Consider the following 26,932-nt stretch of genomic DNA (forward strand, 5'->3'; position numbering starts at 1 on the left):
GAACGCACCGGAAAGTACTCTGCGGAATCACTTTCATTCTGGGGTAACACTATGTCGCATAGAATCGACTGAGAACGCTTACGACTACAACTACGACCCCTATCCAGGCGTTTTACTTACCCGGATCCCTTTTCTGGTAATAAAGCCGTCAATGTGTCCTGTCATTCTACCGTAGGTTGCATCTAAGACGAAAAAGTGTGTTCTCCACCCCTGCTTCGATGCATCTGAGACGGCGAAACAGAGCAAGTCTTATGACCGACTAAAGGGCTTGTAAAAGAATTTGGTTTTAGGGAGGTTCAAGTACGCTACTGCGTGGCAGAGATTGGCTGATATAATCAAAAAAAACCTTCCTTCCTTTTTTCTATTTTCCTTCCGAGCCTTCGACCGACTGCTTGAGCGAGTCTGCAAGCTCCTTTAGCTTCCGGCGTACGTTTTCCTCAAACGTTTCTCTAACTCGCGGACTCCAATGGTGGTACTTCTAGCGCTGCCGTCACCGCCACTACCGCTGCTAACACCGTTACGGCTGCCGCGGCTATCTATATCGACAACGGCCAAGCGTTTTCTTCACCAGCCAGGGCAGAAGAGGGAGGCGCTCGAATAACCGACAATCGAACACAGTGGAACATACGGACGTCGTAACGCGTCGTACTACTATTACTGCTTAGTAGCACTGAGAAAAGGAAAAAACTGGAAGGCTTTCCTTCTTCGAGCAGTTTTTTCTCCGACAGAACTAGCTGGCTAGCTCAAACCCACTTCGCGGGTTGTGGTCCCTACGTCTCCATTGTTTCACAGCAGACCATGTGACCTTAACAGGCGATTAGTAGCTGCTTGGCTTAGAATCGGATAGAACAAACTTACTGCAACGCAGCGATGAGCAGCAGCAGACGCAGCACATAAAACAACGCACTTTGTTAGTCAACCCAAGTCGTGTCCTTATGCTCTCATTCTATGGAATAGAATGGTTGAAGAAGTCGCCTGGAGCAGAGAGGGGTTACAAAGCGAGTAGCTCCTTGGGGCTCAAAATATTTCCATGAGTAAACAGAAAGCATCATTTTTCTAAGAAATTGTATGTCATTGAAAAAGCAGTGTATATAGGAAAAGAGCGACTATCGACTAAAAACCTGGGTGAAGGTGAACATGTATAAAAAGACGTCTTTTTATTATCATCATACGTAGATATTACGCCATTGCTATAATTTTATTATGATAAGCATCAAGTACAGACTTGTGAGAAAAACAAGTATCTCATGTATGCTGTATAAAAAAATATAGCGACACTTTTGATACAAATTTCATTCCGAAGATCTTAACTACATATAATACATGGAAATGGAAAATGAACAAAGCGTTTTAAACTCGTTTTAAACCAGGAACATCAAGGCATGAGAAAATGTTACAAAAACCTCACTCTGGATCCTGCTTCGTCAAACCAAGCTCCGTTGTTACGAACGTATTAGGCTAAATCAACAAACGCAGTGGTACTAGCAGAAATGATGTTGCCAGTAGTTGTTGTTGTCTATGAGCGTAGATGTCATTCTTCATTGGTTCTTCTGAGTCACCGGAGTATCACTGTACTATCCAACTATCTCAGAACATGGGAGAAAGAGAGGGACAGTGGTTCGGGTACTAGATGGGGTTGGTCGGCCGATGGGAGGCAGAAAATGTTGTTTGTTTTATAACCGAAGATATATTCGTCAGCTCTTGCGGGTGTCCAGTGATGGCGTATTTGTTGCGTAGCCACAAAAAATAGTCATTCTAACTATTCATGTAGTGGTAAAAGTAAACGGACTAACGAAGAAACGAACGTTGCATGAAAAGAAAGATTGGCATTAGGAGGTCTAGAATCTACACGAGGACGTAACTCTTGGAGTAGACCAGTGAAATCTACAACGAAGTACAAAATGAGTGGTTGATGCTTCTAAAAGTCGTCGGATGAAACGTATAGAGAACACGCACGGAGTGGATTTGTATTAGTGTGTGCTCGATTTGTAAATGGGTATAACTATGTTCGTTTGACTAAGAATCCCGGGTAAATATTTTTTATAGGTTACTATATAATTTGGTCATTTTCATCCATACCAATCCCATATCGGTTTATGGATGAAAGCAATCTTTTAAATCGTGTTAGAGCGGCCCGACCACTTAGCTAAATGAATTGAAGGTACACTGTTAACCTGATAATATTTTAAACGCGAACAGCCCCTTAGAGTGGACCACAATCCGATTAACTAGTTATACCCTTCTGTTTATGGACTAAACATGAAAGTCCATATTACATAATGGCTACGGCGTGAAGTAACAGGACATCACATTTTTTACATAAGCTGAGCAATGCTAAAAAGGTACAATGTTGTCTGGGTGGTAGATCTGCAATAACAAGTTTTGCCACTCAGTTAGTTTAATAACTGATTCGAACTGCGTTTGCAGTTGGGATATGCTGTATCGCTGATAAATACAGTCTCCTGTGTGCACCGATATGTGTATGTATATTTTCTGTATAAGCATGTATTCCTATCTATGTGTATGTAGCTCATCCCTATTAACGGCTGCGTCCGTCCTTCCTGATATACGGGCCTCAACCGATTCTTTCTGAGCAATGACTGCTACATGAAGGGAGGACATCAGATATTAAGGTTATGGCCTATTTAAAGTTGCACTATCAACGAACTAGTCGCGTGATGTGCCCCAGTGACCGATTCCAGACATCTATGATAAGCCCGTAGTAACCGACCGACTAGCTGTGAGCGTAATGTCGATGTCGGATTAACTCCAAGCGGACTTAACAGCTATACTTGGCAGGACTCGAAGCATCTGTGGCTTCGTCCTGCCTCTCTGTGTCTATCTCGTCCTTTAACGGAGTAATTCTATAAGGAAAAGCTATTGTAGATAGGGTTTAATAGTGGGTTGTCATTACCGCGTTACCTCGTTGACCATAGCATGAATTCGAATGTGCCGCCTACGTCCTTAAGCGCATCCAGCCCAGAAGTCCAATCCCACGTCCAAATGTTAATATCGAACCAGCTGTTATGCAACAGATTTCGTATAAGTAGAAGGGGCAGCGGGACGTCAGCTCGATCGGCGTTCAAAATCTTGGTTCAAAACCATGAAGGTCTGACCCGAGCACAGCAAGCACTATGGGCAAGGCTTAAGCAAACTGGTCGATCCTATGAAGTGTTCAGGATAAGGGGAACGGGTGGACAAAATATTAGAACGGCCGAAAGATGTACCGAAGGTTCACAAAAGTTGTAATTAAAGATTTGAACGACTATAGAATAATTAACGCGTTGTATCTGCACTGAGAAAAAACAAAAACTTTGAACAAGGAGCTTTGGTAGGTGTGCTCCCATAGTATATGCATTCTTGAAACGGCATTCGGATCCCAAATTATCTCTAATTTGTTGACAAAGTTTAAACGATAGGACTACTGCATCGTTTAAGTATATCACTTGCGTGACCCTAACAAACATAGAGCTTATTATCCGTATATCTGGTTACAAATCGTGGTATTATGACTTAATAACAATTTCGTTTTTCATCTTATAACCGAGTGTAGTAAGAGCACTAAAAGCGAATTCAGTGTTTAGAGTCAGGGCGCTCTTACCTGTTGCTACCGTTACACTGACAGCTTAGTAGTCTATTTGGATAAAGATGCTGCTTTGTATCCGCTTTTTAGTCTTCACTGCATTGTCCAAGGTCTTTATATAAAAAAGCGATCAAGGCATACTTACAAAGGCAATATAAGTGTCACACAATGAAACACAATCACAACTGCAACACTGAAAGCAGAAACAGTATTCAGAGCAATGAAGAGCGGGATTATCATCAAAAGAGAAGCGGCCCTTGAAAAGGCTGCCAGCTTTATGCCAGAAATGAGAATGAAACCTTGAGATTTCGACCTCGTTCATTCATTCACCTTTCTTGATGCAACCCGGCCGGTGGTTTGTGCAATGCCAAGTCTGTTTGACGCTCATAGAGAAGTCCCGTATGGTTCCCGAGAATGCTGCCAATTGGATGCTAAGCTATCCGAGTTCCGTTTTGCCTGCGAACCTCGACTGCAGACAAACACTTCTGCTTCTGATGGAAACGCCCCTCTTCTCTACGAACCCGCTATCTTTCATGTCCAGATCTTGCACCTGTAAAAGCAGGTCGACCGACGTTCGAATAGCTCTATGCCCCTTCAAACACTGATTGTCTTGGATATACTGCCTTCTGAAGGATTTGGTTCCGTTTTTGCCTTCTTAATACTTGGCACCTGACCATGACAGGTATTAGGGCTCTGGCGTTATAGGCTCAAATTTAGAACCGAGCAGTGCAACGGCAGTTCGACAGTTATGTCGAACATAGCTGAACCTTACTTGAGAACTTTATGTACTTCAAGACTAGGCTCATCGGAAACTTCCTGGGGGTTTTCCGCATAACTTGGGATACCTAAAGACGATTTGTACAAGTTAGAGGTCAGTTAGTAGTTCAAGGGCCGAAGTATGCATAAGTCGACTGTGCACTACTAGTAACGACTTAAACACGGCACGTTCCGCTACTAGTAAACAATGATAGAACCGATAACAAGCTTACAGCATCATTTTTACCATGCATGCCTGTTACCTAAAGGTTAAGAAGGTAAATCTTTCAAAGAGTTAGACAAAGGTAGAAATTTTTTTTCCGTACCTGTCTAGTTTGGAGGGAGGCATATAAATAAGAAAAATGTTAGGTGTAAGGAGGCAAAATCCTATTTACGATATAGAGAGATTACCAGTTTAGATATCTCATAAAAGCATAGCATTTTAAGGAAAATTAGTAGCACCTAGCGATACACCTATACATACACAAAAACCTATATCGGTGCTTAAACTTGCGTAATCTATCCGTGAATTAGGCACGCACACAGATTTAGATCTTAATTGTTCTATTTGCTTCTTCTGTGCGCCAAACATAAAAACGGGCATTCTTCCTTTTTATGATCGTCTTCAGGAAGGTCTTGCGGCTTAGCTGTAGTTGGTCGGCTTCATTCCGACGAAACTCCTAACCAGTACAAAACACGAAAGTTTTGCAGATCCCGATCCCTAAAAGTTCTGCAGAATCGGGTACATGATCCTGGATCAGTGTATATTTGGACTTAATGTTTTCGGAACGCATACATTCAACCGAATAGAAGGTATTGTATAGCTGTAGGAAGCAACTGGCAGCAAGCAACAGTAAAGCTAAGCCCGGCCATCAGCGGGGGAGACGACTGCGCACTCCCGCCCCACCACACCCCATCCACGTGTGTCCTCGCGTCGATTCGCCAGTTTACTCTTAAGTGAAGCAGAAACACCAACGTAACAGCAGCAAAGTACCCGAGGCATTTTCAAGTGAATGTAACAATTCAAATTGCGCAGAGAGCCGCTTGTTTCAAAGGCAGATAGACGTGCCGACGCTTATTTGTACGAACGTTCAGGCGTTTTACGGATTGAGTTTTACAGCTGCTCTAGAGAACGAGAGGGGAAGAAGTGAGCAAACGAGGCATAAAGAGAAAACAGAGACAGAATTACAATGGTATGGCGATTCCTGGCTGGCTAACTTCTAGTTCACATTCTCCACCAGGTTGAAGACTGGAATGGACCCCCAAGTAGCGGCTTATTATAAGAGGCTATAAAGCTTTCGGACGCCGCTTCCGCTGCTAGCTTCATTTCCCAAACTGCTCTGCTTTAGTGTACCTTCTTCGTGGCCGACCGGTCCTGCTACTACCACTACTGCTGCTGACCACTATTCAGCCGTCCGACGGACCAACTAACTGACGGAAACGCGGTGGCAGCAAAGTACAGCAGAACCAGTCTCCTGCTGGGGTAGCAGCTGTCACCAGTAGGACACGCATGCCTATCGCCCCTGCCACCTCCACGGTGATGGTTAGCTTTCTCGTGACGCTCCTTTGCGATGGAACGATGTTTCCTTTTTCGCTATGGATAACTAACCTGGTTTGTAATCTGTTTCAACGAACTCTGACTTTCCGTCCATATTCGTACTGCGTTCAGACGATAACCGTTGATTAAGTAAAGAACGCAGTAAACAAAATGGCAATCATCATAAATCGGTGCCGGTAAGCTAACAACGAATTCTTCGTGTTTTCGGTTCCCTTTTTTATTCGTTCTAATTTTACGAGGTCAATTCTTTAATTTTTTTCATGGTTTATAAATTAAAAAGGAAAGCAAAACGGCAGCTATATTAAAGGCGGTTGCCAATTGCACAAGACTGTACGTTTCAACTTTACTTTAGAACTATATATCAAGAGAATTGTGTGCAATTGTTGAATGGACTTCAATTTTTTTCTATGGATTTTCAATTCTTATTTACGGATTTTAACTTATGACTTCAAAAATTTCTCGTTTACGTCCCGAACTGCCGTTAAGCATTGCGAGTGACGGCTGGCTTCCAAAACGCAACAAACTCCGTCTACGCTTGGCTTAGAGCGTACATCCCCCTGTGTGCCCCTAAATTTAACTGAAAACACATTACGACTACATTGTCGCGGGCACTTTTGTCACTTGGTAAAGTTTGCTGATGCGGATATTAGCAACTTCACTTCGAATTGTGAAATTTCGATTTCATACTCTTTAAGAAGCTACATTTATCACGTGTTATTATAGACACTACAGTATCTGTATTGAGAACGTAAAAATATATGTCATAATATTTGCCTTAGTGTATTTTTTGCGCAGCTGGAGAGGGCATCATCAATGGTCATCTTCCCTTCAACGATGGTCACTTTTTGAGAATACGAAGAGTGAAGTGATCTAACATCCACTGTGAGACGGATTCGCTGGCTGCTGAGAATCACAATAACAGCAGATAACAGGTAGTTTGTCTGTCTGACTTCTCGAGGCTCGGCGCTACTTGTTTTTATTAGCTGTTCAATAACAGTAATCCTGCCAAATCGATATACAAAGCTGTATTTTATGTACCGTTCACGTTTTGCTTACTGTAGATAAACTAATGCACCGAAAATTTCACAAATCATCGACGAAAAAGGCGATGTTCATGTATCATGGCAGACGAGTGAAGTCACTAAATAACTATGATAGACATAGCTGTTCGCAGACACTGTACCGAGCATGATGGGTATTTAATAAGTTGGCAAAAGCGCGCGTTCGAAGGGCTGCATATTTGGGTCAATTTCGATTATCAACAGGGAAGCGCAGCGACGTAACAAAAAAACACACACACACATTGAAAAATTTCGGGCAGTTTTCTCGTGGGGAAATCAATAAAGCGCCGTGATGAGTGATCGGAGTCTTACCATTTCAAGTCAATCAAGACGTACTTTTAAGCTTAACGTATATAAATCAAAAGATGCTAGTTAGTCAAATGCGCATGTCTATATTAATAACAAAGGAACAGAGAGAATCGAAAATGCAATGGTTACGACAAAAAAAGCAAAATTGCGAACAACGTTGTTAGACGCTGCTCATTGTCTTCTTGCACCATACAGCCGATGTGAGAGCCAGGGGCAACTCCACGGCAGTTATTCAGGGGGCGAAAGGATATCAGCATTCGCCCGGAACCAAGTAGCCATGATGGTAGCTTGGCAGTTAACGAGGTTTATTGCCTTCGATTATTGGGTGATATACCTATAAGTCCTCTAAACCTCTCAAGAGAGTACAGCGGAAGAATCTGATGCATCGTAAATCTTGGCCTTTCCTTTGCTCTCTCCATACGGTTTAACCTACCTATCTACGACCTACAACCACAGCTGATGTTTATGCCGAGTCTAAAGTCACTTTACCCACACCTTTGCCTGGCGTCTGTACGCGAACAGACGGTTCTACCCTGTATGTTTATTGACGACTTTTTCTATGATTTAACGAGCTCCTGTTCATGTTATATACAATATCTATTATATAAATAGTTTCCCAAAAGACTGCATACGAGCAGCGTCGCTGTGATTCTTGATCCGGAATCAGTTTAATGTGGTGCCTCTCAAACAGCGGGGACGTCAAGTATCACATAAATGACAATGTCGTGTTTGATATATTTCGATATCATATGTGAGCCTGGTTTAGCGAAGATCGTTGTTAGGACAGCTAGAATCTTACCCGTTAGTTCTCCGGCTGCGCGTTAAGCTGAGTTGACACGGTAAGACCGCGCACGTTTGAACAGCTCGCTTTCGGAATATATCTGGTTGTCCGGACAAAAATCCCCCAGGCGTCGAATAGAAAATGGTAGAGGGCGAGCGCTTGTTACATTCGTGAGTATAGAGACGCCGATCGCATGTATCAGTTCTGCTGGATAGATGGTAAGCTATCTTTCAGAGGACCTTTGACCCCTTGCAGACGTGTTTCTCGTAACGCTAGCTGACAATAGATAGCTTGATGTCGTACCTCTAAAACCTAAAGTAGAGTCTCAAGACTAATGTCTCTATTTGCCTACCAAAATACAGAGAGTCTAACATAACTATGTCGCTGTGACCGACGTATGTATGGTCGGTAGCATACACTGGAACAGCCTGCAATATCAGTGAAATCGTAATCAATCTTTGACATTGAGGGACACGCCGAACGATACATATATGGTCATGTACCGTAATTGCAGTGGCCATAGCGACACTAGTGCCACAAGTAAACACTCCGAGCCGATGTGAATTGGCCTTCGCTCATATTGATTATATTAATTATATTTTTGGGTTTGGAAAACTGAGAACAATCGAACTATCTAGTATAACGCCATAGTTTTAGGTAGCAGCGATTTGTCTTAGCTTACTGACCCCATGCCTCAAAATGAAACGTAAGTGGGAAGACAAATTAACAAAGCCGAATACTTGGATAATAATATTAGAGGTAGCTTCAATAACGATGCTGATTATATTAATGAAGCGCGCATGTATATATGGCAGCAGTAGAAACGAGACTAGTAAATGTTCACACCTTTTTCATCACCATTTCTAGTAAATAGAAGAGGTTATGTTACTAAAATCATCAAATAGAATTTAACTTTGTTAAATAAATAGTTGGAAGATGAGTTAGGTCTATGTAATTATACTTAGACTTAGATAGAACACAGGAGGTCTTCTGTTATTTTCTGTTTGTGATTTCGACTAGTTTTTGCGACAAGATTATAGGTATAGAAGCCGCGGTTATAGCTTAGCTCACTAACGACGACTGGTCACTAAGTAAAACGTGGCAAACGATTTGACCGCTCTGACAACGAAAAAAATACAGCTTTCGAAGAGTGTACGCTAGCACTTCAGCTGACTTTTCAGTTCGGGTATCGACATAGTGAGCTCCTTATGCTTTTTTCTGCCATACATGAAGACTTTAGGGTTGCATACTAATAGCAGGGGTACATTGCTACGATTATGGCAAATATTTACGTCCAAATAGTACGCGTATTTTTCTATGTGAACTAGATATCTATTAGTAGCACTACATTTCAAGTAAGCGATGTTTGTATTAGCAGTTGGCTTAGCCGTCATCATTTTCACTGATGTCCATCGGTGGTCCTCGCCGTAGTAAACTTACAGTTTCGACTTTCTGTTTGTATGACAGCTCTGGCCCCCCACCTCTTTCGTCCCCTCGTTTCATTCCTACTCTTGGTTACAAGGTTGGTTTAACAGTGACTTGGCTTCACCTCCTAGGATCCAAACATAAGGTCGGAACCTCATTTTTCCCGGCAGAACCAGCAGCCTCGACCGCTACTTCAGTGGCCGTACTCCCACTTCCACCGCCATCGTTAGCTGCACTAGCTAGAGCAGTGCTAGGAGGCGAAGGAGCAGCTTCAGTTCTCCTGCAACTTCTTTGCATCTTTATTTACATCTTTCTCTCACTATCTATACCCGTTTTCGTCTCGCACCACCCGCTACTCCCCTTTTTCTCCTTGAATTCTAACTCACTGGCTATCTCATTCGTTTACTGTCGTTCATTTGGCGAATGCCTTACGTTTTGCCGACATCCCTCCGTGCCTATCCTTCTATTTGAGACGTCCCACACTTTCCGCGGTTTGATGATTTCCTAGCAGCAGTATCAGCAGCGGCAAAAGAGTACTTTTCTCTTCTCGTTTTTTTACTACGTCGGATGATGCCGACGACTGATGGTAGTCATAGAACCGGTGCTGCAAGTTTCGGTTTGCCTCGCACTCCACACAAAACGCCCTCATAGCCGCAATTCGCCACCGCTGCTGCTACTGGCGCCGTCCTGACAAGTTATTTGGCAAAACGCGAGGTGTCATTGGCCGTAAGGCAGGCTGCTCTACGAAGCTGTTGCAGCTACACGTTTCTCGGCTATTCTCCGCGTTAGAGTTGCCGTGTCTCAAGGGATAGCATCTCAGAGCGGCACATTCTTCGGCGGCCTTCCTAAGCCCCTCGCCATTTTTTGACACAGCGCTGCGTTGCTCTTTTGCGGTTTTCGGATGGTGGATGTTTCCGTTATGTCAGTTTAGGGCAAAAGGCCGTAGAGTCAGCAGATGTGTGTCAATATCTGTAAGCGAGGGAGTGAGTGCGTGTCCGCTGGGGTCTTTTGTGCTTATCAAGTATTCTGTAGCCTAAGGTGTAGCATCTGGTGTAGGATCGTGCTGGGCACTGAAAAAAGGGCAAAACGCGGAATAAACAGTAGTGGTGCTAGTGGTAATGGTAGGAGGCATAAAGGAATAACAGTGTTGATATAGAAGGAGAAGATATGCTTTCCTTTTGAGCCTTTCCGGAACGAAGAGGAGCGGAATGAAAAGAAGCAGAAAGGAGACGGTGAAGGAAAAAAAAAAGGGAAAGTGAGGAAAGGAGAAGAAAAGAGGTGTGGCAAACGCCGAGCAAAGGTGGCAAAAGAAGTGTTGGCGAACGGAGCTGTGGTTTCTTCGACTGCCGTCCCTGCTGTAATGAAGCAAAGAAGAGAGCGTATGTGTAGCGTCGCTCCAGATAGCTACAATGAAAGCAGCCCGCTTGCACAACCGCTATTGCTTCTTTTCCTTCTTCATCTTTTGTCCGTCCGCTCATCCTTGAAAAAACAGAACAAAAGAAGGTAATTGTTTTCATTTCAAGCTATCGTCCGCCTTCCCTTACTCTTCTACCCCTGTCCTCTCTAGCGCCGTCGTCTTCTGCTTTTCAGCTTTTCTCTTCTCAGGTGTTCTCCTACTGCCACTTCGTGCTGGCTTACCTCCTGTGCTGCATCTCCTGTACGTATTGCAAATCTCGCACTATTCTGTCATGCAGCCGCTTCGGCATGCGCTCATCATCCACTCATCGTTTACGTTTCATACATATATACACGGATGTGTTATTATCTAGTGAGTATTCATTTCGTCATACCAAACGCGTTGTGATATATTGGACGGCCAACTTACTTTGTTCCTTCCAACAAGCTGGCCCTACAGCTACCGGTTTTGTGGTTCCCCGTGCTCCACGTTGACTTTTTGGAAAACTCGTTAACGAGTTTTATGCTTTCGGTTGTAGAACATCAACTAACTAGGCTTTCTCCTGCCGCCAAACCTGATGCCGCCGTCGCCGCTACTGTTGATTTCCTTGCACGAAGCAAACAAATGGTCCAACTGAAATAATAATCAAAAGCTAAGTCTCTAGCTGTATGCATGTATAGTGTGTGCGTACAAGTGGAAATGTGCAAAAAGAGGTCGCGGGGCGTAAACTGGAAATTACGTACGTTAGAAATTCATGGAGGTCAATAACAACATACACTTGTCGAGTGATTGCTCCGAATGGGTTAGATCGTCCTCTGTTCGCCGATGCAGGCGTTCCCTCTGACCAGCGAGTACCGATGGTAATGAGGCAGGCGAAAGCCAATGGTACACACAATATGACATTAATGCCGCAAGGCTGTTCCTGTTTACTATATCTGCATCAACTAAGACGAACTATATGGACAGTAACACCGTTGCGAATATTCCAGCAGAATAAGAACAATCGTCACTAACGAGTGTAAAGGTTAAACGAGCTTTAGGCAAGGAAACAAGAAAATGCTGATGAGAATTTAATGTCTTCGTAGCTGATAATATTTCGCTCTGTCTATAGATTTTGTTACGAATACTTTCACTCAGTTGTTCGTAAGGAAAACAGTGGTCTTCGGCTCTTTATGGTCAATTGCTTTCCTTGAGAATCTCTTCTACGCAGACGACGCGAGATACGCACCGAAAGATTAATGGCGTTTTCATAGTTCGATTTCGTTTTTCCTGTTCGCGGTTACTGTCGGCACATGAAGCGTAAGCCGCAACGCTTTCACTAGGCAGAATTGTTAATGTCTCATTACGTAGACCTATATAATGCTTCTGCCCAACTAAACTAACGAGTCTTGATGATATGCATTGCTAAGAAACTGAGCGATAAGTTTACAAAGCCATCTGCGCGATCATGGCTCTTTAGACCAAGTTTAACTATTTTAGGTGTGAACTTTTGATAGCTCCAATTTTTGAGCCCAATTTCAATGATAGTTCAAGACATACAAATACTTAAACTTAACAAACATCACTGTATAGCTGAGCGTCGTCGATATGATCACACGACGAGAAGCAGTAACAAAGGAGCAAATAGAGCTGCGTTTTGAAACCTCTGTTTTGTAAGATATTTGTAAATACACTAAAATACGGAACTTTTCTTTCTTGACCTCCTTCCGCAAAAGAGTCAACTAGACCTCATGAAATCTCATGCTGTTTTATCTGCGAGGGACCTTTCTCCAGCGGACCGTTATGCCGCTGTTCACCGAACCTTTCTGAGTCTATGGCAAGGATGCTCATTGCTTTGTACAGTTTTATTCAGCAAAAAGTGTACCTTAACTCTCCATTGCTAGTTAGCTTATCTTATAGGTTTTCTATTTTTATTCGATCCCTTAACCAGTCGAGTCCTATTTCTCAGTTGAACCTATACAAGTGTTATCATTTTGTGAAGGAGGTGCAATAAACAACAAAGTTTTTTTCATGACGAAAGTGTAACTCCCAGGATAGGCCAAATGTTGAGATATTTAACTCATTGAATTATTATCATGACCTGTCGTCACTGTTATTGTTATTACGTTTGTAGGACTAAAATTACGCATCGCGACAGCATTTGACAGATCAAATAGCAAGAGTTTGTTTTAGGAATATAAACGAAGATCAGCTATTTTTTAATGATGGACAAATTTGAGCCAATACGATAAACTTCATTGGTTATCCCAAATCGGCGGTCTAGCTTAGTGTGACGTCCCGAAACGGCGATGTTGGCCCTGAAAAGTACCTTAAAACAAAGGCAATTACGTTAATCACGTTAAATATGGTTTGGTAGACGCATGTAAAACACGCAAAAACCTATTCTCATTTAAATGCAGTTTATCAAAGTTTTTCCAATTTATCTTTCTTTACCGATAAGGAAGGCGCGTGACACGTGAGTAATTAGGCTACGAAGTTTAGCGCGATGACGTTATCGGCAATCGAGGCCGCTCGACCAGTCGCTGTCGTTTTATCGTCCGCCAGAGCTGTAGTGTCCCTCTATTTTGATATCAGTAAACCTGTTCTAAAGAAAAAGTTAAACCGGCGTCCCGTTTTATGGTACGCATTAAACATGACTAACTGCCGCTACTCATTGAGTGGGGCTGCAAGCGAGGTCCTGCTCCTCTTACCATGATTTTAATAAAAACAGGTGACGACTGATGATTTTATCTCGTGTAGAAGTGTAGCTTATAAAAATGTGTAAAACCTCGTCTGTTCGGATTGTCACAATTTATCGGTACATATATACGGTATAATATATGCAGACACGAGTTGTAAATTACCGCGCGTAGCTTTGACACGGCGTTAATTATAAGTATATTAGTACATTTCCAGCGACGCCACCGCCACCAGCATCGCTGTACAGTAGCAGTCGTGGCAGCTGCTTCACTCGCCATTAGGTACACCCATATATCTATGTCATGTATATATATCTATTATCGGTACCGTTGCTATACGATATAATTATGATGCTGATGAACGCATATCTCAGAAATCTCAATTTCTCTAGTGAATCAACTCAGTCAAAAAATCGATTATTGTTGCATAATTATGCAGTCGCTGACAGAGAGCAAAAGGGAAAAGTGGCCAGCGTTGGTTAGCCGGGCCTTGTATTCGTTCTGAAGCTCATCTCTTTGATATTTACAACAGAGGTTGAGGCAACAGAAGGAACATTTGCGCGTCGCTTAATAACGGCGAAGGGTCGCCAAGGTGAACAATAATTGCCCCCGACTAATTCCTTTCTTCCACGGTGCTATTCTTTATGGGGAAACATGAAAGAATGGAGTCGCTTGCATTACACAAAGATAAAGCGAAGGGTACAGCCAAAAGTGGACGGATAAGCAAAAGGCACCAAAAAAAAAGATTATATGGGTTTATTGTTGTTGTTGTTGCTGCTGTTACTACATTAGCAGCGGCCAAATCTGCATTATTGATAATAGTCTGCACTTTATATATATATGTGTACGTACATATATATAACCTGTTTTTTCAGTTATATAACAGCGTCAGCGGTCTCAAATGATATCGCCGTCGCGGCCACTTCATGGAATAATACGCCCCATGCAGTTCCATTGTTTGTTCATAATTAGTTGACCTTTCGTGCCATCACAATGCAGATGCTAATGGTGACGGTGTCTGATCTTAAGCCGTCACCTCACCACTATCAGGTAAACTATGAGGCGCACGCGTACATCAAACGCCAAGTTTGTCAATTGCGATGAGAATCTTCACAGTCATAGCCCGCAAATGGCCACTGAGTCAAACTGCAGTCATACGTCGGAAACTGCTATTTGCTTCAAAGTAAATAACGCGTTCATTTAAACATTTTCTATACTATTTCCTATATTTACTTGCATACAAATACGAACAGTAAGTATTAAGAGCCGAAGTCAAATTACCGAGCGAGATTCAGACTGTGTCAGCACGAACCGTGTCAATGGAAGTTTGGCTTGTACACTTTGTACTTTGCATCTAACGGCATCATCTCTGATGGAGCATAGGTAAACTGTGAGTGACGCAGCCTTTCCATAACATCATACTGCAGGTAGCTACATATGTGTCTAACTTGTGCCGTTTGCCCGGACTGATAGGTAAAGGTAAACCTGTCCTCAAGTCAGAAAGACAAAGGGTCGACGTGTTCGCAACGCGGGACGCCCAAGGTTCTCAGACAACGACCCTCGCAACACTTACTATGTGAGTGTCGCTGTCCCCATTAAAGGCATCATCAGCTCAGCGGTAATGAACCGCGAAAAAGCTGAATATTTTTCTCTGATGCAAAGCATCGAGTTCAAGCCAATAGTACGGCAGATGCATCGCTATCGCTGTACGTATCTTTCTTTCAGGTACCGCCTGTGGGTATTGTCGCTCATGGCAGCTCAATTTTTTGACGTTAATGTCACTGAATGTAACAATATGATTGTGCCCTGCTTAACGGACATTTTCGGAGTAAATATAGAATCTATTTTTTGCTTGAGCATTTTAGGCTTTTTAGGTTACCATACGTCGAATTTCGGAACGTTTATAGGCAGTAACTACGCGAAGGAAAGGCGCCACACTAGATAGACTGTGGTTGTGGAAAAATAGAAAAAAAAGAAGCTGGCAATGCAGCTTCAACCAGATTGAAGTTGCTAAGTAAAGATAAATACTGTTCAATGACAACAAAGTATATACTGGAAAAGAACGTGGCTCTCTTGGTTCAGCTCTCTCGGTCGATCATTGCCTACAGCTGATCAGGTGTCAAAAGCCAACGTCTCGGGTCACTATACCACTAGTGAGCTACCTATGTGAGCGGACAGTTGATGACATTTTTTGCACGACCTTTCATAAGCGGTCGTTCCAGAAAACTGGATATGGTAGATAATTGTGGAGATCATCCATAATACATATATATGTCCTCCCGCGAGTTGAAAAAAGCATTGTGCAGGCCGCATGAAAGTGTGCTATAGTTGAAAATTACATTCAAATATACAACTAAATAGATGGAGCTTCCACGACTTGCGTTGTGGCATGTAAAAAATGGTCCTGATAATAAAGAGTGCTCAGGGCAGAGTGTAGGAAAAGGAGTCGATGTCGTTGTGCTGTGTATCGTATGGAGTTAAGTGCAGTCCTTAGCCACAGAAGCTGGTAGGGAACAGGCCGTAATTCTCAGCTAGGGTGGTCCCAAAAATAAGCTAGGGCCTACACTTTCTACATTTTCGGTGCCTGCGTCGGGTACGATGTACACTACTGGCACCCGTGCAGTGGTGGCCATGCAAGCAGAAAAGTGTTGTTAGGCACGATATGCATAGCCAGGCTGAAGTGGAAGAGACGAAAACAAAGGGGCGCTATGGAACAGGGCCAAACCGAGAGTGGGGGAAAAGATATCCAAAGTGCCACCTTCTTTCCAATAGCAATGCACCGGTATCCTGCTATAAGAAAGGAGGAACGCGCTAGCGTCGTCTTTGCATTATTGATCATATCGCTTTTAAGAGAGGTATCACTTGCCGATGGGCAAGGCGAAACCTTCGAGAGCGTCATCGAACATTTTTCATTTTTAAGATGGATACATTTGCTTAGAATTTGTTAAATTATAGTATATTGTACATAAATAAGCCTTTCTTATTTTGAATAACTACACAAAATTCTATATAAGTGAAGTTATATTTAACAGCTTAGACACTTTACATTAAGTTATATAAATCTATGCTAGCCTATTACATCGATAGCGATATAGATTTTAGAGACTAGCAGAAAAGTAATTCTGATCAAGTATTTTAGGGATTATTAATATTTGCTCGTTTAATATCAGCAGTTCGGTGCATTTCCGCTAAACAGAAAGCGGTCGCTATAAGACGACGTTTCTCTATAGAACAGTGAAAGCAGACGTTAGTTGCACGTTCTAATATACGTATCTATATAACGCACAGGTATGTTCGAAACTTCGAAGATAATTTAACACTGTAGCAATAGCATGAATGCAATAGAAATAATTGCTAAGGGCTGTTATTTTTTTTGTTAACGGTCTGATCATCAGCACATCGTTCATTGACTTCCACAGGGCATTTGACCCCCTAGTTACAGACAACCAGCGAGCCGATCCAGCAACCATAAGAGACGATATCTTGCCACAGCCGTGAGCAGGTGTCTTCAGACTGTCTGGCTGGATCTACGCCTTGTTTGCGCTACACACGTTTACACACCCAATACCATAGAAGAGTAACGTTGCTGTCTTCGTCTTTTGAAACGACGCATCGCTCTGCTAACAACGGCCGTACAGAGATCGCTACCCTGATATGGGCTTCGTGCGCATTCACTGCCAAACCTACTCGCGGTTAAATTGGAGACGACATACGGCTAGCGATTATTAGAATTCATTTGGCTGCCGTAGGCTGAACGGTGCATGTACGAGTCTTCATCTAGTCAAATGATTATAGAAAAATTCGAAAGAGACTAGGCAATAGGTTGTTCGACAGTTTCAGTTTTTAGTAAAAAATTAGCATGTAGCAGGCAGAAGATAGTACGAACAGTGGATACGGAGGTAGGCCTCCGACTATGAACAAGATGCGCCAGAAAATGTATACGTCATCAACGACGATATAAGTGTAAGAAACTGTCCGAACAGCTAATAACTAAAATAGGCTCAGTCAGATATTATAGTCAGTAGTATGGTAATCAATCAATACTGTTTGCAACTAATTCTGGAAAAACCCGTTGACGGAATTCAGTAAATTTAATATGCCGAGCTAGATAAATTGCACAGTTTGATTTTACCAGAAGCGATCATGTTTTCGAGCCGTGCTGAAGTACGCAGCAGCTATTAATTAGTACAAGCTAAGCTTTTTAAACAGATTTTTTGCGACCTACTTTTGATTAGTGAAATGGGCCTTCAATATGAATAAGGCTTACCTGCGACGGTCTTAACAAATTTAATTGCTAGCCACATAGTGAACTCTCTCGAATTTTCGAGAACTTACTCCGTGCTAAAGCGATTAGCCAAAGAAAAAAACAACGTCTGTTTGAAAACGATGGAAAGAGAGTTGTGCATTAGTATTTCAAGGATAATACATACTGCCAGTACAGCCAGCTTTTACTGCCATTGCCAGTTCTAACCCTGTAGCACTTCGGCCACGTGGGGCAGCTTGGACTGGTGATGCTAGTGCTGGATATTGCGGTTGTGTTGCCATCTGGTCATGCGTATTTTGGTGACACATCCCATGATGTTGCTAACAGACCGTCAGCATCTGTTTCCCTGTTGTCTTCAAAAAGCTGCTCCCGTTCCAGCTGCTGCTGGACCCACTTCTGTCTCTCCTACGGTTGTGCTCGCTACGGCTGGCCTTACTACAGACCCAGGGTGCGGTGAAGACGGTTATCTTTAGCCGCTGCGTACTATCTTCTAAGTCTTCAGTTATTCGGCTTTTTAGCAGGTCGCTGTGTTGGAACTAGACAAAATCTGCCCCTTCCTTCGCTGTTCATGCTATAACTGCGATTTCTTTTTCTTTTTTATCAAATCATTTCAGTTCAGCATACGGCCCATAACACGCAGCTGTACAGCGTACGGCGTCGTAGTATCGTACAACCAACAGCTCCTATTTTTCTGAACAGCTTTCGCTAACTCGCTGGCGTCCCCGATTAGCGCATCGCGCACCGCGAGTAATATGGTCGAATTTATCTAAAGCATTGTGACAATGACATATGTCAGGCAGTCGAATATGCAGACAGTTGAGAATCAAAGCGGTCCATGGATCTCCAAGAAATGTCAGATGTTTAGAAGAAGTAAATATCACATAGGGAAAACAACTTGGTATGTAAAGAGAACGATACAATCTGATGGTTTTGAAGTTGGCATTTTTTTAACCAGCCTCATCTTCGAACCACTGAGTTAGCTGCACTAATCTCTAATACCATCCTTTTGCAAGGGTTTCTCTGCGCAGACTAGAAGCTGCGCTCGACATTCGTGTCGCTGCATCCATTGTTGGCCTATCCTACCCTGTTGAAGGTTTCAATTTTTCAGGCATTCTTCGCTAAAATGGACTGATGAACTGCAGTGTGTTTCTGCTTTCTACCTAACAATGTGTGCCTGTGTGCTAAAGAAATATGGTAGTGCAGTCGTATAACATCGAAGGGAAATAGGCGAAATAAATATGGCCTGTGCATAAGCTACTTCTGCCCTACCTCCAGCACAGAACAGCAGCGGCCGCAGAAACCGTCACGAGAATCGATTTCTTTGTTGTCATCTATTGGAGCAGTCGGTTCCGCCACATTTCGACATCGCTTCTGCTGGCGTCGTTCGGTCGATGCTCGACAAAATGCGCAGGGGAAAGGGGAGCAAAGGTGGCCGTTGGTGGTAATAAGAAGGGCACAACGCCTGGAAAAACTGTTTCGCGCCGTGCAGCGTCAATTCAATAACAACAGCAATAGTGGCGTCGCGTCGTTGCTTCTGATATAATTTGTCGCGTCTACCAATAGCATGACGATTATACTGATTTGTTCTGCACGAATATTACTATTGAGATTTTACAGCAGCTTAACAACTAGGAGATGGGCGGTGGTGATGCTGGGGGCGGCGGAACAACGACTGACGAACATACTGCGTATATAAAGTAATACTATTATAACTACCGAGACTGACGAAGCTAGGGCCGACCGATCCGTGATCGCAGAGCGACAATCGGCATTGTTGTTGTCGCAGTTGCTCGTAAAACCACGTAACGGTCACGATAACGGCCTGCTAGATGCAATGGCTGTGTCGCAGGCGCAGTGTCCGACATTGCTTTGCCGATGTTGACGCATCTGCTACATTAAAGTAGCTGAAAGTTTTTCGCGTGTATGGTACATACGCCCAGATACATCGTATATATTTAGCATGGACTGCACGAGTTCGATTACCAACCAGCGATTAAGCTGACGCGTGGTTAGGCCAAGCACGTGCATTCGCCTTTGTAAACAAAAAGGATAACACAATACACTTTAGCAAAATTACAATTGGCCTAATGCTGTGATTAAATAAAACGTCGAGAGCACTGCTGAACTCGGGGACCAGCGATGTTGTCACGTGTAACCTATAACGTTCGGTTGTTTATTAACTCATTAATTACCAACAGAGATAACGCATAATATTTATCTAAGCATCACAAAATTAGCCGTTTTCAAATTTCGTTTAGAGAAGATCTGAGTGGAGGGCTCGCGTTGGGTAGTGTTTAATTGTATCGCAAAAAATATATGTGACTCTATTTAGTGTTAGGTGTGCTAAATAATGAAGCAAGCAAGACTGCAGAGTTTGCTTGGAAGAGGAGGGATTAGAGCAACGTATTTTACGTGGTTTCGTCTTTTTGTGGAATTTTCTGTCGATATGGATCAGGCTGAATAAAATATCGATTTTGTTGATAGGTGCCGATACGAGGACCAAGCGCCGCTACTCAATATACTGCCGCTAATATATTAAGAAGCGTTTTCCTTTTAGCCCACCGTCTGGGTATTTCCCTTTTTAGTTTTCTTCTTTCTTTTCACTCCGAGAATACGAAGCTACTTTTCATAGACGCAGAATCGACTTTCCAACGTTTAATATGTACGCATACTGAAAAGGACCACGCGAGACTGTCTATCTGTCCGTATTGCAACGGAAAATTGAAGAGATCTGCGGCTGCGCAAGCTCACATACGGATTAAGGGAACAACAGAAGAGGACACACAGACGATGAGAGAGCGATCAGGCAGGGCATAACGTCCGAGAAGGGGTGGCATTTTATTAATACCTGTATTATTCTTATTATTGCTCCAATCACATTAAATCTGGCAAGAACCAGGTTTTTGGTTTCGTTCGATGCGAACTAACTCTGTCGACAAACGGCAGTCTAAGGAGGGACAAGACCAAAGCTACCATTTTGTTTGGCAGGTTCCTGCCAAACCCAGACTAACGTGACAGCACCCGTTACGTCGGCCGAAAGATTTTGCCGATTTCCGAATCCTGATCACTTCGGTCTCAGGGCCGTTTCGGTTTTGTTCTGTGTGCTTCTCCTCGTAATGTTGTTGCGTTACCGAAAATTCGCTTCTATAGTCCCTTGCCGGGACAGCCAGTTTGGTCGCGTTCGAGGAATATTATCTGTGATGAGTTCAATGTCCCGCACCACCGTAAAGTGAAGGCTTAATCTGCTTTCCTCCACTTGCAGAGCAGTCGACTGATTTCCACTAATCCGCTTCAACTTGATACTAGTTTTGGTGACTTGAGAGCTTTACTTTTAAATAAGCATACGGGCACATAATTCAAGCATTCAAACAGCTATGGACATACAATATATTTACCACACATCCAGTGTATACGTATAGGTATGTATCATTGAATGAGATAGATACCCGCTCAGTTGGCACTGTTCTAAGCGCACCGTTCGCCAGTACTATGATTTATCAGTTCCTTAGGAGCTACGAGACAATGATTCGCACTTAAAACCATTTTCTTTGGGTGTGGACTAAATATTGGACAGTATTTTATTGCATTTGGTTTGATCAGGACCGGGAAAAAGCGTGTAAAATTACTTTAAATGCTAGTTGAATACATGACTAGCTACACAGATACATGAGCGCTTAAAATAAATATATATAGCGCATAAATATATATAGTGTTAGGTGGTTCGGCATTGTGGTACTCACTATGGGAAATCACAGCTGCATCACGGCGATTACGAGACACGAGTTATGGCGTCATTGCCGGAATCCATGTTCCGTCGTTTGATGGCGTATTCATGAGATTGGGAAAATCTGATATAGAAGCACTATATATTTAAGAATGGATTTGTACGATTGCGGTATCTGATACGCCGATATGTAGGGATGATGTTGGCAGCAAAGATGGATGCGAAAACACGTTTATTTTGAAAATTACTTATCGTAACGTTTCATGTAATTCATAATATTTTATTGAGAAATAGACAAGTGATACACTGGACTTTTTCACTGGGAATTCGTCATCGGAGTGCGGGCCGTACAGTTGTTTCTATAGGTAGTGATTGTATATCCATAGGCCATCCCTGTTAGAATAGCACCCACTGAAGTTGTCGGCATCGGATGATGCGGGGTGTCTCTAGCTGAGTAGCTATCTTCCGATCGAATACATATCGAGAAGCCTACTATGTACCTAGACGTTAGATTTTCATCAGCTACGTATACCTTTGCAGAAGTTACCCTGTCCTAAGACAAAAATGACCTTGGAGACGGAGCTATATGGGTATTGACAGATTTAGCAAATGGGGGTGAGTCGAAGATGGGAGAATCCAGAGAGTTGGTCCTGACTGAGCTGGGATAAGGGAGGGATTCACTCAGGCTGGATTCGACAGCCACACATCTGTGTGTGCGCACCGTCTTTCAACCGACTAACGTCCTATGTCCCATATATTCCCGTTGGCAGATTAGAGTCTCAGCCATAATGATTCACGAGCGCTTCATTTATGCGTAAGCTTGTATCAGCGGTGTTAGCGACTAGGTTTGCTTTGATTTGGCTGGGTTTGAATAAGATCCTGCAAAATTTTAGCAACATATATAATCATGCACTGTATTCTAGAGAGTAAGGATTGTTTTTTAGATATCCCTCGTCTTATCGTATATTACGCATCGGTTCTAGGAGCCGATTCGCTTGCTCGCTCCACTCGCCCGTTGAACTGATGCGGCTCTCACCTTTATCTGGCTGAAATCCTCCTTATCTTTTAAGAAATTCATCGAATCGCTCTCGGCCAAAGGCTGTATGCCCATATAGGAAAGCATAACCGGCAAACGATGGGTCCCTTTTGCCGCCCGCTCGCCTGCTCGTATGGACCAACGAACCGTGTCAAGCCTTTAGGCGATCCCCTCTGCTTTAGCGACAAGCCTCTCTTGAGTCGGTCAGCAAATACGCTCAACAACTGCAATATGTGCATATAAATTGGTGAAAGGAAGGGTCTGGTTTCTTTGCTTTCGATTTTGATTAGCTGCGACTTTTCCAGTGGAATTTCGAACGAAGAGAGATAATGTTACTTAGGTACTTTTTCGATGATTACGGATTTGAGAGATTTCGATACTAAATTAGAAGAATTACGTTTCTCTATATTTAACAAGCGCAAGCGCAAACAATGCATTTTAATGTTGAACGTTATAAGTGGGATGCTCAGCAGAAAATTTTTCTATCTGTAAATTGATAAAACTGTAATCTATACCGGCTAGAAGGGCCAAAGCGAAGCTGTTTCACTGCTTAAATGCTGCTACGTCCAATAGATTGATTCATAGAAAACTGGAGAGTGTTTAGCCAACTCAAGTGTTATAATCCGGATCTTTAATCTTGTTCGATACATCGATTATTTTAAACTAACGAGGGTTACTTAATGGGTACTCCATTAACTAGGCAAGTTGACGGCAGTTGGGACGACTAAAGTCTGTCATACGACTTTGACGGCAGTCGTGAAGATAACGAAATTTCATCACTCGGAGCCGCCAGGTGTATACTTATATAACTTCTGTTTAGCTTTATCGATAAAATAAATTTTCCAACGCTATGTGGAGAGATCCACGATGCTGGTGGCATGTAGTCTGATGAGAAGTATGGAAATTCGTATGGTTAGAAAAAGTATCAGAAAAATAGTTGATCAAGATAGAAAGAGCGCAGAACAGAATTGAAAGAGTGACGTTAAGGGTGAAGAGATTGTTAACGAGACTGAATCCCAAACAAGTTGACTTCGTAGCCGCGGTTGATAGTGATGTATATTGCTATATCTGACAAGTATGAAACAAGTGGAACATCCCTCAACGATACACGGATGTGATAAGATATTAGTTCTGTCTATTATTCTGTGCGTTACATTCGTATTGATTATTTAACGAAAGGTTGGTTCTTCAGCTGGCTAATCGTCAAGCTTCGTACTTTACATTGTTGCCTGCTGATCAAAATACTCATTTATGATTAATGCATACCGTTTATTCAGCCGTCTTTATGAAGTAGATAAGATAGGACGGTGATGACGATGTTTCTACATCGTTCATTATTATAGTAAAGACGGTTGAGAATACGCCGCCGAAACAGTCACATCTTGCTTTATTGACGTAGATTATGTACACGTATTGCGATTGCCGCTTCGACCTATCAATTCGAAGCAGAGATCTGGTGACACCCTTTAAGATGTTGACGAACTCGTGAGAACAAACCGATGGCCCGATGCAGCCAAACACTTTGATGTATAGATGCTCACTGTCTCGCTCCACGCGGAGCGGAGTGCCCGAAATGGCTACTGTGCTATAGGAAGAACAAGGCGAACGATACAAGCCCCTCACAGCCACAGACAGCTATAGTGGTGTTGACGAAGTCTATAATGAAAAAGGCACTACAACGACGACGAAAAATGGTGGCAGGCTTTGCGCGAAATCGTGCGTTTTGTCTACGAGATGCAACGAAAACTAGACGAGCGAATCTGAGCGACGTGGTGAAGAGCGGGGATTGATCCCGAGATATCGCCACTTATGTGCATGTTTGCAAATATATAAGCGGCGATATCTCGGGATCAATCGCCGCTTTTGCCATGCGATGGAAGAAAAGCGCCGAACGATTTATGGGGCCAGCGGAGTTGATACAGCAGCAGTAACATCGACGGAAAACACATACAGATACACAACCGAATCGACAGAAACTTTAGAATATTACCGGCAGCTGTCTTGTACCCTGTTCTTTTTCTATGCCGATCCCTCCTAGAAAATAATATGCTGCCTACCCAATCTTGGTCGCTAGTTGTTCGGCTATTGTTGTCATACTCGATGACTGCTGGACACTACAGCACTACCCAAAGTTATATAAAGCAAGGCTTTCGTATGGAGAAAATAGGAAAATGGCTGGCACAGCGAACAGCTGTCACTTTCTTTTCCATTTTTTCATCTATTTCTTCTTTTTTGCCCCACTGTTTCTTCATCGAGTTTTTTTGCCCCATATTATTATACCATTTTACCGTGTAGCTTTTGATGCTGGTGCTACAGCCGTTGTTCAACTGATTTAATCGACCCATAGGAGCCGTTGACACTGCCGCCCTTTCCACATTTGCATCGAGAAGTGAAATAAAGGGTAGCCGCGATTGTTTGTCTGTACGTCTATCGCCATAGTATGTTTGTTTGTAGATGTGTGCGTCTTTATATTTGTGAATGTGGTGCATTTTCGGTTACGACTGTTTCCCTTTACCGAGAGGAGGGGACGGCGAAGACGAGGAAATACGCAGACGCCTTTACAATCGCACTACCGACCGGCCATCTGCCTACAGCGTTGTCCATCACAATATATCGCAGATAATATACCAAATTCACATAATATTGACACTTGTAATTAATTGATCTTAAACAGAAATGGTACTTGACAAGAGAGCGTAATGGACGCATGGACTCTTTTTAAATAACCGAGTCAAGAAGATATCCTTAGCTCTTGTTAGATTCTATGCATTCTAACAGGGCGCCATTTTTAAAATTTTAAGCAAACGTCAGTTACTATCAAACCCCTCCGCGCTGCACGAACCGTCCAGAAGATCAAAAACTTTCTTTTCGTGTCAAAATCGACAGTTTATTTTATTGCCTTTTTTGATGCGCTTCCTGAAAAATCCAAGGAAGATCTTTTCACGGCTAACCGGAAGGTCCTCAACGAGATTTATACTTGAAAGGCTCAAAAATTCATCAAAGAAGCTCAAAAAGTCATTACAGATACACATAGAAATTTTGCACAATAAGCTAATGGCCGTCAATCGGGTCGTTTGGATAAGCTTCAACAGTTCTTCTTTTTGAGACGACTAACATTTTTGCATTTCCAAACCTTTTGGCCGCTTCGAGCTTCAGGATTTTTTGATCCAAAATCTAATTCCGATGGATACAATGGGACTGAGCAACAGTTAAGCCTACCAATATCTAGATTAAAGAACGATTATTTTGAAAATGCCTAGTTTGTAATCTAGGTCCCGAATTGAAGCCGTCGCTGCAATGAATGGCTGTTATGTTATGTTATGTTAAATAAATATGACCTTGAGGAATGAAACTGCTAGTTTATGTAGACGATTTTCTTGAAATAGCTGGTTTTATTTAGATAGGATAGGTGAGGAATAAAGTTTTACCTAAACTACCACACTATGTACATATATATATGTATGTATATATACTGAATATCAGCCGTTGGTGCTTTGTGACGCAAAAAATAGTTGAGTGTATATGTTGTGATTCATTTGTTTTTTAGTGCTCAATAATGAAGAGGCAAAGAATGGATTAATTATGATTGCAATTAATAATATAGCGGTATATAACTTTATTAAAGCTCTCGCTGGGATTACAACTAAACTTATCGTAGTTGCGAAGCTTTCTAAAAGTCAATAGCCTCTTGTCAAGCTTGGGATATATACATTATGTAATTTTTACAGTCTTACAATATTGTTGTTATCATAGTACTGTGTCGTTTTATCTAGCCGTGCTATCGTACGAATGTGTGAATGAATCAGTAAGTACGGATTTCAACGAAAAGCTGTTCGCTCCGTTTCCTGTAGCTTCTTACGTCCTTCTATCATTTTATACTGTTGCTCGTTCAATCCGTATCTGTGTCCATGTTTAGCCTTCTGCTCATCCGTGCCTATCGCCTGCGCCCGAGCAGTCCGTTCGATCGACGCTGCATGATGTGGCGCTCTGTACATTTGGTGGTCACTGTGTCGAAATGGAATAGAAACCATAAAAAAATGAGCAACAACGTCGACGTCAGAACAGAAGCAGAAGTAGCCATGCCAGCAAAACCGAGTGTTCTTCTCTCCATCTAGCGACTCTCTTCTTGTTCGTGTTGATGCTACCAGCTAACAAAGCGATCAGCTGCTATCCGGCTGAACGACTGTCGCTAGCTCCATCGGTGCCGCTGTAACAGGGCCACAATTGCCGCCCACGTATTTCTATCGATTCGGCTGCTGATGCTTCTTCGTACATTGGCTATTCGATGATGATAAGCACTACAATTACCACCATCACTGCCTACAATGTCAATGCTAACAACAGCGGCGACGACGACAATG

At 42.7% G+C, this 26,932-nt stretch overlaps 1 protein-coding gene and 1 long non-coding RNA gene across 19 annotated transcripts in view; one reads left to right on the plus strand and one right to left on the minus strand.

Annotated features, from left to right (window-relative positions):
- Positions 1-26,932, plus strand: part of LOC111249008 (nephrin-like) — a 226,991-nt gene that overhangs the window by 108,719 nt on the left and 91,340 nt on the right. The window lies entirely within an intron of this gene.
- Positions 1,133-26,932, minus strand: part of LOC147756317 (uncharacterized) — a 102,695-nt gene continuing 76,895 nt past the window's right edge. For 2 of the 4 annotated variants that reach the window (XR_015327511.1, XR_015327510.1), the window contains exons 2-4: positions 22,572-22,795; positions 11,299-11,502; positions 1,133-10,952 (exon numbers count right to left, since the gene is read on the minus strand). This is a non-coding gene — a long non-coding RNA (uncharacterized LOC147756317). Of the gene's footprint in view, positions 10,953-11,298; positions 11,503-20,827; positions 22,415-22,571; positions 22,796-26,932 lie in introns of those variants that run through there. The other 2 variants (XR_015327512.1, XR_015327513.1) reach the window with 2 other exon arrangements.

This window comes from Varroa destructor, unplaced genomic scaffold (genome assembly GCF_002443255.2).
Source record: "Varroa destructor unplaced genomic scaffold, Vdes_3.0 BEIS01000004.1, whole genome shotgun sequence".
Taxonomy (NCBI): domain Eukaryota; kingdom Metazoa; phylum Arthropoda; class Arachnida; order Mesostigmata; family Varroidae; genus Varroa; species Varroa destructor.